The following is a 12,218-nucleotide window of genomic DNA, read 5'->3' as shown; positions in this document are numbered from 1 at the left end:
AGTTAAATTGGTCTCAGAATAAACAGATAAAGAGTTTGTACTGGGCAGCAGTCAGCTGCTAGCAGGCTTTGAAACTGAGTGTTGAAATTGACACTGCATAGCTCCGCAGGGTCCATGTGCCCGATGAGCTCAAGAATGTCACCAGCAAAAATAATCATGTTTAGAATGTTAAATACATTGAAGAAGGAGCTTTAGAGAATAAAGATTTTGGATCAAAAGTTAGATTAAGAGAATTACTTGCAGTATTAGGAAAAGAGAATCTGATGGCAGGAAAAGATTTGATAAAAATAGATGCAGGTAAAATTAAGATATTAAAACAATTGATAACACAGAGGAAGTTTGGGTGAAGCTACCAACTAAAACTGCAGGGAAAATAATCAGTGAAGATGTAAAATGTGAAGACAAGATTGTTCAGAATCTGGGTAAACATTGACTTAGCGAAGCATGGTGTCTGGAGCAAAAGAAATTATATCACAATTAAAACAGATGACCCAATTGGTGGGAAGACAGTGAATTAAAACCCGTTAGCACCATTGGTTGGACAGATCATGAAGTTAAAATGTCATGTTTGGAACTTACCTTCATAAAAATCCGGCCGTAATCAAAATAAAGTAAGTGAAGTAAACGCAGTAGCAATATCAGGAATGTATCAGGGTAAGGTTTCGACAGATTGGATCAGAGTGAGCAAAAGGGGAGGAGTTTTAGATTCTTCGAATCTCACTCAGGGGTGCAATGACAGAAGGAGGAAGCTTAACAGGCCTTCATTGCGTGATGTACATCAATGATAAGGAAAATAAACGAGTTAAAAAAAAAAAGAAAAGAGACAAAAGGAATGGTAACAAAAGAAATCCGGAAGTCCTGGAGAGGGCACTTCGGGAGTGTTCAAACGAAGATAGAAAGTACAAATTAAAGAATCGGGCCCTCTCCACCCTTGACCTGCTCATTTGATTTTTCAGATGGAAAAAGTAAATAACAGACAAACCAGTTCACAAGAAGGAAGAGAACTGCACTCCAGAAAGGAATGTTTTAGACAGGATTGCGGGGGGGGGGGGGCGGGGGGGGGGAACTAATGATACAATCGCCTACATATTTGAGGGAATTAAATGATAGAGCCCGAGGGAAAACTTTCCGGGTTGGAAACACATCAAAATCTCAAATTATTACTGAACAGTGAACCCTCCGGTCAGACATCTCTAACTGGACATCAGCTGATGGATGATCTGCGGTCTCCATGGGGTATGTACTATGTGGTGGAGTTATTAATGGTCTCGGCAGACAGCAGCGACTGACGAGGAACCCCAATATGATAAACGACAATAGTTTAAGAATTTTTGGAGCTTGATGCCAAGGGGGGGGGGGAAATTATTACCAATGCAGCAAACAATATTGCATTGTCGAGCTGTAAACATTATTAAGGAAGAAATGTCATGTCAATTGTTCGCACTGTTATGTATGTATGATAATGGGGGTATGTGTGCCGTTAGAGAACTTGATCAGCATTTCGAAACTGTGTGAATGTTTTAATAGAGGGGAATAGTGGTAGTTTAGTGTGCTTTCTTGATTTAACTGCATAGAACATCACAAATAATATTGATGTTGTTAACACGCCATATTTAGTATGTAGTGACTATTGGTTCCAAAGCCACGAAGGAATGTGTCGATATTGTACTTTATTTTTCGTATTGAAATTGTGATAACAGTTGCAATTATGTAAAGTTGTAACACACGGTCTATTTGTGTGGTTAGGTGATGGGTAATGTGTTAAGATAAGACTTAATTTTTATTTTTACTGTGTATTTAACAATAGGGAGAATTTATTTGGAAAAAGTGACAGTTCGATGCGGTTTTGCGAATACTGTCGGCATATTGTATTACAAATGTTGTAAGGGAAATGATAACAGACGAAAGGGATTTGAAGGAAGTTTGTCGGAAAGATATTCTCTCCTGTACACCAGGGGCTGGCAGACATACACGGTTCAGAACAATATTAGACATTAATGTGGGGAAGTCAGGGTTAGAAGCAGGATTAATTGAACCTTTTAAATTAATGAAGCGAGGGAACCAGTGGGTGTACATGATGTCATAATTTACCATTCCAATGAGAAACGGTAAGCAATTTGGATGACGGAAAAATGGACACGAAACAGCCAGTGATGGACAAATGTCCTTTTTGGTGACTGATGGACTGAGTTGTGTGCTGTTTCTAAGGGACATGAGGAGGTTTCTACGGTGCTGCTACCCCAAGGAAGTAAACTGCTTTGGAGGTAGTGGAACACGGATATAGCTATTGTGTTACCTTCCTGAGCGGCTACGGCTATGGTTCACCGTAATTGGACTTGAGGAAAGAACGAAAAAAGACACTGGTCTGTGATATGGATACATTTACAAATTGATTTCGATGCACAATTTAAAATCACAAAACATGGACATACAAATGAGAAAGGTCGGGTATAAATGTTCATCAGTACAATTAGATGGGGGGATAATTGATCAAATGATGTAGTTTGTTTCAAATGTCAAGACGGGATGTTATTGAAAATATTGAAACATGTGTCATTTGAAACATGGAAGTCTGGCAATATCTGGTCTGGGAGAAACAAGAGAGGATACAGGGAAAGATCCCACAAATGGTTAACAGCAGCTGCCAGGAGAGGATTGTAAACTGCAGATAGCCTTGGTCAAGCAGGCTTAGCAAACAAGGCAAACAGGATTTTGAATGAAGCCAAAAACAATGGCTCACACCTTCATTGAAAGAAAGTATCTTAGTTAGCAGCTGGAAAAAAGGATGAGGTTCAGTTGAATTTGGTGATAATACTAGGTGTGGAAATTTGCTAAACCAAGTAAATTAAAGAAAGCTGGAGACTATCAGTCTTGGAGAAACATAATTCAAAGCCAAAATCAAAGTCAAAATTATGAGCTGAGGACACAATTGGAAAATAAAACTACAGAAATGACAGGAATTAAAAGTAACACCTCTTGAAACCAAAGCATTTTGACCATCACAAAGGAAACAATGTAATCCTATCTCTGAGATGCAGTTATGTCAAAATGAATACGTAGTTGGATTAGAAGGTTTAGATCAAAGATACTTTTTACAATCAAAGTGAAATAAGTTACTTTACGATATAGTCATAAAAACTAGATAACTGTTAGAAAAATATGTAAACCCAGAGACCAGGGCAGGAACTACCAGAACCAGAACCAGAACTCAGAGGGAGTGAGAGAGAGAAGCAGAAAAGAAACAAGCAGCTCAGAGTCAGATTACAGTCAGCTTGGCCATGGGAAAGATAAGGCATAGCAGCCGAGCTAAAACAGCTAATACATCTAAGGAAGGCTATAATTCAAAGAGCCAGCTCAGAGTCAGCTCAGAGATAGCCAGCAGAGCCAGCTCTCACAGCTCGGTACATGGGAAAGATAGAACACAGCATCCGAGCTCATCAGCGAATCCATCTAAAGAAGACCAGACTTTATAAAGAAGATTGATTGTCAAGGTGGGCCTGAGGGTCCCTTCAACCAACCAGAAGGATCCAGAAGCAAGGTCTTTTTCCTTTCTGTAAAGAAAGTATTTGCAGCTTTTAAAAGAAAAAATATAATAATAAAATAACTTAATTTAACCTGAAATAGTGGTTATTCCAAAGTCTACTTTACTTACTTAGCAATGCGGGATCCAGGATCGATGCTAATAAGTGGGAAGTAGATGAAATCTTCGGTGAAGGTATGGGTTATACCGGGGGATAACTTGAAATTATAATTTGACCTGAATAGCACCCACTGAAGCTTGCATCGGAGTCGGGAGTGAGAATCCTGATCACCATTTAGAATCTCGGCCCTTTTTGGTATAGGGGGATGTCTAAGAATAGTGGTGAGTTTTCAAAAACATGGCGCCCAACGTTCAATTAAAGCCGTGTTAATTACGCCAAGCGGGTTGTTTTGCTTTCTCCATGGCATCCAGCACCGTGACCTAGAATATTAGAAGTTACTAAATCAGCAGAATGGAGGCTAGAATATTAGAACAAAGAACAAAGAAATGTACAGCACAGGAACAGGCCCTTCGGCCCTCCAAGCCCGTGCCGACCATGCTGACCGACTAAACTACAATCTTCTACACTTCCTGGGTCCGTATCCTTCTATTCCCATCCTATTCATATATTTGTCAAGATGCCCCTTAAATGTCCCTATCGTCCCTGCTTCCACTACCTCCTCCGATAGCGAGTTCCAGGCACCCACTACCCTCTGCGTAAAAAACTTGCCTCGTACATCTACTCTAAACCTTGCCCCTCTCACCTTAAACCTATGCCCCCTAGTAATTGACCCCTCGACCCTGGGGAAAAGCCTCTGACTATCCACTCTGTCTCTACCCCTCATAATTTTGTAGACCTCTAACAGGTCGCCCCTCAACCTCCTTCGTTCCAGTGAGAACAAACCGAGTTTATTCAACCGCTCCTCATAGCTAACGCCCTCCATACCAGGCAACAATCTGGTGAATCTCTTCTGCACTCTCTCTAAAGCCTCCACATCCTTCTGGTAGTGTGGCGACCAGAATTGAACACTATACTCCAAGTGTGGCCTAACTAAGGTTCTATACAGCTGCTACATGACTTGCCAATTCGTATACTCAATGCCCCGGCCAATGAAGGCAAGCATGCCTTCTTGACTACCTTCTCCACCTGTGTTGCCCCTTTCAGTGACCTGTGGACCTGTACTCCTAGATCTCTTTGACATTCAATACTCTTGAGGGTTCTACCATTCACTGTATATTCCCTACCTGCATTAGACCTTCCAAAATGCATTACCTCACATTTGTCGGGATTAAACTCCGTCTGCCATCTCTCCGCCCAAGTCTCCAAACAATCTAAATCCTGCTGTATCCTCTGACAGTCCTCATCGCTATCCGCAATTCCACCAACCTTTGTGTCGTCTACAAACTTACTAATCAGACAACTTACATTTTCCTCCAAATCATTTATATATACTACAAACAGCAAAGGTCCCAGCACTGATCCCTGTGGAACACCACTGGTCACAGCCCTTCAATTCGAAAAGCATCCTTCTATTGCTACTCTCTGCCTTCTATGACCTAGCCAGTTCTGGATCCACCTTGCCAGCTCACCCCTGATCCCGTGTGACTTCACCTTTTGTACTAGTCTATCATGAGGGACCTTGTCAAAGGCCTTACTGAATTCCATATTGACAACATCCACTGCCCTACCTGCATCAATCATCTTAGTGACCTCCTCGAAAAACTCTATCAAGTTAGTGAGACACGACCTCCCCTTCACAAAACCGTGCTGCCTCTCACTATTACGTCCATTTGCTTCCAAATGGGAGTAGATCCTGTCTCGAAGAATTCTCTCCAGTAATTTCCCTACCACGGAAGTAAGGCTCACCGGCCTGTAGTTCCCTGGATTATCCTTGCTACCCTTCTTAAACAGAGGAACAACATTGGCTATTCTCCAGTCCTCCGGGACATCACCTGAAGACAGTGAGGATGCAAAGATTTCTGTCAAGGCCTCAGCAATTTCCTCTCCAGCCTCCTTCAGTATTCTGGGGTAGATCCCGTCAGGCCCTGGGGACTTATCTACCTTAATATTTTTTAAGACACCCAACACCTCGTCTTTTTGGATCTCAATGTGACCCAGGCTACCCTTCTCCAGACTGAACATCTACCAATTCCTTCTCTTTGCTGAATACTGATGCAAAGTATTCATTTAGCACCTCGCCCATTTCCTCTGGCTCCACACATAGATTCCCTTGCCTATCCTTCAGTGGGCCAACCCTTTCCCTGGCTACCCTCTTGCTTTTTTATGTACGTGTAAAAGGCCTTGGGATTTTCCTTAACCCTATTTGCCAATGACTTTTCGTGACCCCTTCTAGCCCTCCTGACTCCTTGCTTAAGGCCCTTCCTACTTTCCTTATATTCCACACAGGCTTCGTCTGTTCCCAGCCTTTTAGCCCTGACAAATGCCTCCTTTTTATTTTTGACGAGGCCTACAATATCTCTCGTTATCCAAGGTTCCCGAAAATTGCCGTATTTATCCTTCTTCCTCACAGGAACATGCCGGTCCTGAATTCCTTTCAACTGACACTTGAAAGCCTTCCACAAGTCAGATGTTGATTTTCCCTCAAACATCCGCCCCCAATCTATGTTCTTCAGTTCCCACCTAATATTGTTATAATTAGCCTTCCCCCAATTTAGCACATTCATCCTAGGACCACTCTTATCCTTGTCCACCAGCACTTTAAAACTGACTGAATTGTGGTCACTGTTCCCAAAATGCTCCCCTACTGAAACATCTACCACCTGGCCGGGCTCATTCCCCAATACCAGGTCCAGTACCGCCCCTTCCCTAGTTGGACTGTTTACATATTGTTTTAAGAAGCCCTCCTGGATGCTCCTTACAAACTCCGCCCCGTCTAAGCCCCTGGCACTAAGTTAGTCCCAGTCAATATTGGGGAAGTTGAAGTCTCCCATCACCATAACCCTGTTGTTTTTACTCTTTTCCAAAATCTGTCTACCTATCTGCTCCTCTATCTCCCGCTGGCTGTTGGGAGGCCTGTAGTAAACCCCCAACATTGTGACTGCACCCTTCTTATTCCTAACCTCTACCCATATAGCCTCACTGCCCTCTGAGGTGTCCTCCCGCAGTACAGCTGTGATATTCTCCCTAACCAGTAGCGCATCTCCTCCACTCCTTTTACATCCCGCTCTATCCCGCCTGAAACATCTAAATCCTGGAACGTTTAGCTGCCAATCCTGCCCTTCCCTCAACCAGGTCTCTGTAATGGCAACAACACCATAGTTCCAAGTACTAATCCAAGCTCTAAGTTCATCTGCCTTACCCGTAATACTTCTTGCATTAAAACATATGCACTTCAGGCCACCAGACCCGCTGTGTTCAGCAACTTCTTCCTGTCTGCTCTGTCTCAGAGCCCCACTGTCCCTATTCCCCAGTTCTCCCTCAATGCTCTCACTTTCTGACCTATTGCTCCCTTGCCCACCCCCCTGCCATACTAGTTTAAACCATCCCGTGTGACACTAGCGAACCTCGCGGTCAGGGTATTTATGACTTGCCAGTTTAGATGCAACCCGTCCATCTTATACAGGTCACACCTGCCCCGGAAGAGCTCCCAGTGGTCCAGATAACGGAAATCCTCCCTCCTACACCAGCTGCTTAGCCATGTGTTTAGCTGCTCTATCTTCCTATTTCTAGCCTCACTGGCACGTGGCACAGGGAGTAATCCCGAGATTACAACCCTCGAGGTCCTGTCTTTTAACTTTCTGCCTTGCTCCCTGAACTCCTGCTGCAGGACCTCATGCCCCTTCCTGCCTATGTCGTTAGTACCAATATGTACAACAACCTCTGCCTGTTTGCCCTCCCCCTTCAGGATGCCCTCTACCCGTTCGGAGACATCCTGGACCCTGGCACCAGGGAGGCAACATACAATCCTGGAGTCTCTTTCACGTCCACAGAAGCACCTATCTGTGCCCCTGACTGTAGAGTCCCCTATTACTATTGCTCTTCTGCGCTTTGATCCTCCCTTCTGAACACCAGAGCCAGCCGTGGTGCCACTGCTCTGGCTGCTGCTGTTTTCCCCTGATAGGCTATCCCCCCCCCCCGACAGTATCCAAAGGGGTATACCTGTTTGAGAGCGGGACAACCACAGGGGATTCCTGCACTGACTACCTGCCCTTTCTAGAGGTCACCCATTTCTCTGCCTGCACCTTGGGTGTGACCACATTTATATAACTGCGATCTATGACGCTTTCCGCCACCTGCATGCTCCTAAGTGCATCCAATTGCTGCTCCAACCGAACCATGCGGTCTGTGAGGAGCTCCAGTTGGGTGCACTTTCTGCAGATGAAGACATCCGGGATGCTCGAAGCCTCCCGGACCTGCCACATCTCAGTCAGAGCACTGTACCCCTCTAACTGACATTGCGTCAATTAATTAAAATTAAAAGTTTTTAAAAAAATGTAAATATATTTTTACAAATGTTTTTAAAGTTACTGTTAACTATCTGTTTCCTAGCACTAGATTTCTAATATAAATGCGAAAGCTAAATATAGTACTCTCAGATCTCTGGCTTAGATACCCCTCTAAATTATAATTAAGTAATTATGTTTAATTAGTTACGAATGCTTAATTTTTTTAATTTAGTGTAGATTCCCAACCAGCCACTCAGGCCACAGCGTTTCTGTGATGTCACTTCAGTTTCCCCCCGACACACACAATTTGAAAAAGGTATAAAAGTAAAAATGAGTAAAAATCACTTACTTACCTTCTTACCTTCTGAGAGTCTTAGATGTTCTCAGTTTCTCTCCCTGACTGCTCCTCCTCCTCCGAACGGCTCCTGAAACTAGGCCGCGATCTTTATAAATCTAGTTTCTAGTTCCCAACAAACGGTTGGAATATTAGAAGTTCCTAACCGGCACAAAGGCTGGAATATTAGAAGTTTCTGGTCTATTTGTGAGTCAGACTTTACCTGCCGAGTTTAGTCTGGAAAGTCATGTGATTGATTTCTGTAAGGATATTCTGTGGATCGAGGGGACATAAAACTCAGGTTGGGTGTGAAATCAGCAAATTAGAAGATGCTGACCCTGAGAAAAAGTCTGCAAGACATCTTGGTGACAGCACTAAAAATCTTGCATCCATTACTGGTAAAAGGAGGTCAAAAAATAAATCATCCTTAGAGTAAGTCAGATTGTGAGGTTAAATCCTAGAGAAACAGGGGATGCCTATAATCTTTAGAGACCAATAGCCAATCGACCCTTTACTAGAACAGGATGATTGTGCCTTAGTTAACCTTGGATAGGGCCCAGAAAGGGTACTTATCCTTAATTTCAGATTGCAACTGAAAGGGACAACCAGGAACAGAACTTTGAATTCCGAAAAATGGCAATTAGAATAATCCTCTTGCTGTGAAACACGATTGAAGCAATGAACCAGAGTGGAAGAAATTAATAGAGGCAAAAAACTCCTGCATAAGTGAAACTTTATCAGCATGGAGGGGTCTCAATTTTTGTTCAAAGTAACTAAAACCCCACTGAACAGAGGTCCAAGATCTCAGTGTATAAACGTGAGTGCGTGTTCAATAAGGGGTTGTGAAACCCTACAAAGTAGACGTCCAAGATCTGAGTGGATGAATGAGTGTGTGTGTGTCTAATACGGAATTGTGAATTTCCTTTGGTGTTTGTATTTTTAAAAAAATGTTGTATTTTGCAAAACCGAGTTTCACATCAATTAAAAGTTATAAATGGCAGGTAGAAATGTGATCAGTATTATGAGGTGATAAATCAGTATGTTCAGAGTTAAATTGGTCTCAGAATAAACAGATAAAGAGTTTGTACTGGGCAGCAGTCAGCTGCTCGCAGGCTTTGAAACTGAGCGTTGAAATTGACACTGCATAGCTCCGCAGGGTCCTAGTGCCCGATGAGCTCATGAATATCACCAGCAAAAATAATCATGTTTAGAATGTTAAATACATTGAAGAAGGAGCTTTAGAGAATAAAGATTTTGGATCAAAAGTTAGATTAAGAGGATTACTTGCAGTATAAGGAAAAGATAATCTGATGGCAGGAAAAGATTTGATAAAAATAGATGCAGGTAAAATTAAGATATTAAAACAATTGATAACACAGAGGAAGTTTGGGTGAAACTACCAACTAAAACTGCAGGGAAAATAATCAGTGAAGCTGTAAAATGTGAAGACAAGTTTGTTCAGAATCTGGGTAAACATACAGTTGACTTAGCGAAGCATGGTGTCTGGAGCAAAAGAAATTGTATCACAATTAAAACACATGACCCAATTGGTGGGAAGACAGTGAATTAAAACCCGTTAGCACCATTGATTGGACAGATCATCAAGTTAAAATGTTATGTTTGGAACTTAAATTCATAAAAATCCGGTGTAATCAAAATAAAGTAAGTGAAGTAAACGCAGTAGCAATATCAGGAATGTATCAGGGTAAGGTTTCGACAGATTGGATCAGAGTGAGCAAAAGGGGAGGAGTTTGAGATTCTTCGAATCTCACTCAGGGGTGCAATGACAGAAGGAGGAGGCTTAACAGCCCTTCATTGTGTGATGTACATCAATGATAAGGAAAATAAACGAGTTCAAAAAAAAAAGAAAAGAGATAAAAGAAATGGCAGCAAAAGAAATCCGGAAGTCCTGGAGAGGGCACTTCGGGAGTGTTCAAACGAAGATAGAAAGTACAAATTAAAGAATAGGGCCCTCTCCACCCTTGACCTGCTCATTTGATTTTTCAGGTGGAAAAAAAATAACAGACAAACCAGTTCACAAGAAGGAAGAGAACTGCACTCCAGAAAGGAATGTTTTAGACAGGATTGGGGGGAAACTAATGATACAATCGCCTACATATTTGAGGGAATTAAATGACAGAGCCCGAAGGAAAACTTTACGGGTTGGAAACACATCAAAATCTCAAATTATTACTGAACAGTGAACCCTCCGGTCAGACATCTCGAACTGGACATCAGCTGATGGATGATCTGCGGTCTCCATGGGGTATGTACTATGTGGTGGAGTTATTAAAGGTCTCGGGAGACAGCAGCGACTGACGAGGAACCCCAATATGATAAACAACAATAGTTTAAACATGTTTGGAGCTTGATGCCAAGGGGGGAAAATTATTACCAATGCAGCAAACAATATTGCATTGTCGAGCTGTAAACATTATTAAGGAAGAAATGTCATGTCAATTGTTAGGCACTGTTATGTATGTATGATCATGGGGGTATGTGTGCCGTTAGAGAACTTGATCAGCATTTCGAAACTGTGTGAATGTTTTAATAGAGGGGGAATAGTGGTAGTTTAGTGTGCTTTCTTGATTTAACTGCATAGAACATCACAAATAATATTGATGTTGTTAACACGCCATATTTAGTGTGTAGTGACTATTAGTTCCAAAGCCACGAAGGGATGTGTCGATATTGTACTTTATTTTTCGTATTGAAATTGTGATAACAGTTGCAATTATGTAAAGTTGTGACGCACGGTCTATTTGTGTAGTTAGGTGATGGGTAATGTGTTAATATAAGACTTTTTTTTTTTACTGTGTATTTAACAATAGGGAGAATTTATTTGGAAAAAGTGACAGTTCGATGCGGTTTTGCGAATACTGTCGGCATATTGTATTACAAATGTTGTAAGGGAAATGATAACAGACGAAGGGGATTTGAAGGAAGTTTGTCAGAATGATATTCTCTCCTGTACACCAGGGGCTGGCAGACATACATGGTTCAGAACAGTATTAGACATTCATGTGGGGAAGTCAGGGTTAGAAGCAGGATCAATTGAATCTTTTAAATTAATGAAGCGAGGGCATCAGTGGGTGGTATATGATGTCATAATTTACCATTCTGATGAAAAACGGTAAGCAATTTGGATGACGGAAAAATGGACACGAAACAGCCAGTGATGGACAAATGGCCTTTTTGGTTCCTGATGGACTGAGTTGTGTGCTGTTTCTAAGGGGCATGAGGAAGCTACTACGGTGCTGCTACCCCAAGGAAGTAAACTGCTTTGGAGGTAGTGGAACCCGGATATAGCTATTGTGTAACCTTCCTGAGCGGCTACGGCTATGGTTCACCGTAATTGGACTTGAGGAAAGAACGAAAAAAGACACTGGTCTGTGATATGGATACATTTACAAATTGATCTCGATGCACAATTTAAAATCACAAAACATGTACATATAAATGAGAAAGGTTGGGTATAAATGTTCATCAGTACAATTAGATGGGGGGGGGGGGATAATTGACCAAATGATGTAGTTTGTTTCAAATGTCAAGACGGGGAGTCATTGAAAATATGGAAAGATGTGTCATTTGAAACATTGGAGTCTGGCAATATCTGGTCTGGGAGAAACATGAGAGGATACAGGGAAAGATCCCACAAAGGGTTAACAGTAGCTGCCAGGAGAGGATTGCAAAATGCAGATAGCCTTGGTCAAGCAGGCTTAGCAAACAAGACAAACAGGATTTTGAATGAAGCCAAAAATAATGGCCCACACCTTCATTGAAAGTAACTGTCTTAGTTAGCAGCTGGTAAAAATGATGAGGTTCAGTTGAATTTGGTGATAATTCTATGTGTGAAAATTTGCTAAACCAGGTGAATTAAAGAAAACTGGAGACTATCAGTCTACGAGAAACATAATTCAAAGCCAAAATCAAAGTCAAAATTACGAGCTGAGGACA

The sequence above is a fragment of the Scyliorhinus torazame genome, chromosome 5 (assembly GCF_047496885.1).
Source record: "Scyliorhinus torazame isolate Kashiwa2021f chromosome 5, sScyTor2.1, whole genome shotgun sequence".
NCBI classification, from domain to species: Eukaryota; Metazoa; Chordata; class Chondrichthyes; order Carcharhiniformes; family Scyliorhinidae; genus Scyliorhinus; species Scyliorhinus torazame.
This window is presented reverse-complemented; position numbering follows the sequence as displayed.